The sequence below is a fragment of the Cervus canadensis genome, chromosome 20 (assembly GCF_019320065.1).
Source record: "Cervus canadensis isolate Bull #8, Minnesota chromosome 20, ASM1932006v1, whole genome shotgun sequence".
NCBI lineage: Eukaryota > Metazoa > Chordata > Mammalia > Artiodactyla > Cervidae > Cervus > Cervus canadensis.
Window position 1 is genome coordinate 7,909,208 of NC_057405.1, and position 3,596 is coordinate 7,912,803.

At 44.4% G+C, this 3,596-nt stretch overlaps 1 pseudogene; it reads right to left on the reverse strand.

The window, feature by feature from the left end:
- Positions 1–646: 646 nt before the first annotated feature.
- Positions 647–3,217, reverse strand: LOC122422535 (annotated as a pseudogene).
- Between the last annotated feature and the right edge of the window lie 379 nt (positions 3,218–3,596).

Genomic DNA, 3,596 nt, shown 5'->3' on the forward strand with positions numbered 1-3,596 from the left:
CACTTGTCTCATGCATCCCACCTGGGCTGGGGATCTGTTTCACCATAGATAGTATACATGCTGTTCTTTTGAAATATCCCACCCTCACATTCTCCCACAGAGTTCAATAGTCTGTTCTGTATTTCTGTGTCTCTTTTTCTGTTTTGCATATAGGGTTATCATTACCATCTTTCTAAATTCCATATATATGCATTAGTATGCTGTAATGTTCTTTATCTTTCTGGCTTACTTCACTCTGTATAATGGGCTCCAGTTTCATCCATCTCATTAGGACTGGTTCAAATGAATTCTTTTTAACGGCTGAGTAATATTCCATGGTGTATATGTACCACAGCTTCCTTATTCAACGCATCAGTTTCCATTGTTGCCACCTGAGGGACTGACTTCCTCACGTACCTGTTTCTGGGGGCTGAGAGGCCTGGACATTCACTGACCCCTTAAGACCACACAGAACAGAGGCCGTTTTAAACCTGCACAAGAGCACTTCTGAGGGCTGGTGCCCACGGCCAATGCCCACTGAGAGCAACGAGTGAGGCCCAGCTCTCGGCTCCTCCCTGGAAAGGCCTACACCGCCCAGCTAACTCCATACGCTTCTGAAGCCTCTGGCTGCTGTCAGAAGGTCTGGTTTCTAACTTGCTTACCTTCTCTACGGACAGCGTCGTCTGGGAGCCTGGCTATGTTCCGGCTGTTGAGAACTGAGTAAACTCAGTGACTTCGCGGCCCACAGCCGTTCTGAGGCAACATTTCTTCTGAGGTAGCCTCGGGGAGGTGCTGACGGAGGAAGCAGGTGAGGCAGGTAGGCACTTCCGGTGGCTCCTCTTTCGGCGGGCCCCACGGCTGGTAATGTTTCTTCCGCGGAAGCAAGTGGGAGCCGCTGCCTAGGGAAGCCGGTGCAGCAGGTAGGCATTTTGTGGTTCCTCGCTCTGCCCGCCCCCACTGCCTATAAAAAGAAAAAAAAAAAAAAAAGTCGTTAGCTTTTAGAGGGAAGGAATTAGATTTAACTTAAGTGCCTTGGCTTTTCTGGCTGCTGTCTGAGGGGCTGGCTACAAATTCATGTGCCTGGGAACTGTGAGAGCCTGGCATTTGCTAGTCCTCCTGCATCTCCAGAGAATATGGGAAAGTTTTGAGAGGCTTTTCAGGCCCTCCTGAGGTGCCTCTTCTTGCCTCACTCTAGCACTAAAATCCAGCTCCCAGCTTCTCCCTTAATAGCGGTAGCCTGCATGTCCAGTGTTCCAGCTTTCCAGCTGTTTCTCGAGGGTTTGACTTCTAAGCGGCTCGTGTCTGCGAGTCCGAGACAGACAATCACTTAATTTCCGGGGAGTTTGAAATGGCGGCCCGGAATTTTGTGCCTCAAACCCCACCCTTACTGCAGAGCTGGAGCCTAATCTCCAGCTAACCCACCTGTATCTGAGAACTGAAGGGGCCCCAAGGTCTTTTGTTGGCCAGGGGTGAGAGAGAACAAAATATTAGTGGGAAAGGTCGTGCGGTCTGAGCTCGAGTGCAGGCGTTTGCGCAGCTCCTGTCCACAGCTTTGTGCAGAGCAAGTGGGCCGTACACTCCAACTCCCGGGTTCTTACTGAGGAAAACGGGATTGGAGTCAGACGTCTAGCACCTCAGCCTTTCCAGGTGCTGCTCGAGGAACTGGGTTCTGTCTTGCCTGTCTTGGGGAGCTGAAGGGATTTAGCACATCCTGATCTGTTGGGGGAGGGGGAAGATAACTCTGAAGAGATGGTTACATAGTTTGCTTGACTGTAGTAATCATTTCATTGTGTGTATACGTAGCTATATATATACATATATATATATATCAAAATATCATGCTGTACACCTTACATACATAGTTTTGATTTTTAAAAGTGTAAGAAAGAAGTATATTACTAATGGCTTTTGGGGAGCAAAACAGTGTAACTTACGGATCTATTAGAACAGTTTACAAATTATGTTGTTCAAAGCTTAAAAAATTTTAATTGTTTTAGCTACTGTATCATTTTACAGCATTAAAATATTGCTTATGACTTTAGGTTTTTTTTTTTTTAACTAATAATCTTTTTCTATCATGAATCAAACCACCATTGTATAGATAGTACTGTTTAATGGGAGAGTGAGTTGTATATTTATATTAGGTTGGTACAAAAGTCACTGCAATTTTGGACAGTAAAATTTAAGTCATTATAACTAGGTTCAAACATCTTTATTAGTCAAAACAGGAACCTTTACAAGCAATGGTTGTAATGTACTTTTTCCAATGAGAAATGTTTATTCCTGTAGTATAAAAATCTGTGCTTCAGGACCTGACAAGCTCTTGGAAAGCATTTTTGGTCTCCTGCTCATTGTGGAAGGTTTTTCCCTGCAGAAAGTTGTGGAGATTCTTGAAGAAGTGGCAGTCGGTTGGCAAAAGTTTAGGTGAATTATGGCAACTGAGGCAAAACTTGCTGTAGCCTAATTCATTCAACTTTTGAAGCCTTGGTTGTGCCACATGCGGTCAGGTGTTGTCGTGGAGAAGAATTGGGCCCTTTGTGTTGACCTGCTGGCTGCATGCATTGCAGTTTTCTGTGCATCTCATCGATTTGCTGAACATACTTATCAGCTATAATGGTTTCACCGGGATTCAGAAAGCTGTAGTGGATCAGATGGGCAGCAGGCAACCGAACAGTGACCATGACCTTTTTTGGTACTGGTTTGGCTTTCAGAAGTGCTTTAGAGCTTCTTCCCAGTCCAGCCACTGAGCTGGTAATTGCCAGTTGTTTAAACTCCACTTTTCATTGCAGGTCACATTCCAATTTAGAAATGGTCTGTTGTTTTTGTGTAGAATAAGAGAATACAACTTTTCAAAAGGATGATTTTTTTAAAATTTTCAGTCAGTTCATGAGGCACCCGCTTATCAAGCTTTTTCAATTTGCTTCAAATGCTGAATGTGGTAGAATGGTTCACACTGAGTTCTTCAGCAACTACTCACGTAATTGGAAGAGGATCAGCTCTGATGATTGCTCTCAATTGGTCGTTGTCGACTTTCAATGACTGACCACTGTGCTCCTCATCTTCAAGGCTCTCACCTCGTTTGCAAAACGTCTTGAATCACCATTGCACTGTGTGTTCATTAGCAATTTGTGGGCCGAATGCGTTGTTGATGTGAGTTTTCTCCACTGCTTTATGACCCATTTTAAAGTCAAATTAAAAAAATAATTGCTGAAATTTGCTTTTTGTCTAACATCATTTCTATTGTGGGTTCAACTCCTGAGTCAGAAAGATCCTCAGGTGGAGGAATGGCAACCCATTCTGTATTCCTGCCTGGGAAATCCCATGGACAGAGGAGCCTTGTGGACTATAGTCCATGGGGTTGCAAAAGTGTTGGGCATGACTTAACAACTAAGCAGCAAATGTATGTATATAAATATGTTTGTGTGTGTGTGTGTTAGTCCATCAGTCAAGTCACTCTTTGCAGCCTCTAGGACTGTAGCCCACCAAGCTCTTCTGTCCATGGAAAGTGGGTAACCATTCCTTTCTCCAGAGGAATCTTCTGGACCCAGAGATTAAACCTAGGTCTCCTGCATTGCAGGCTGATTCTTTACTATCTGAGCCATCAGGGAAGCCCATAT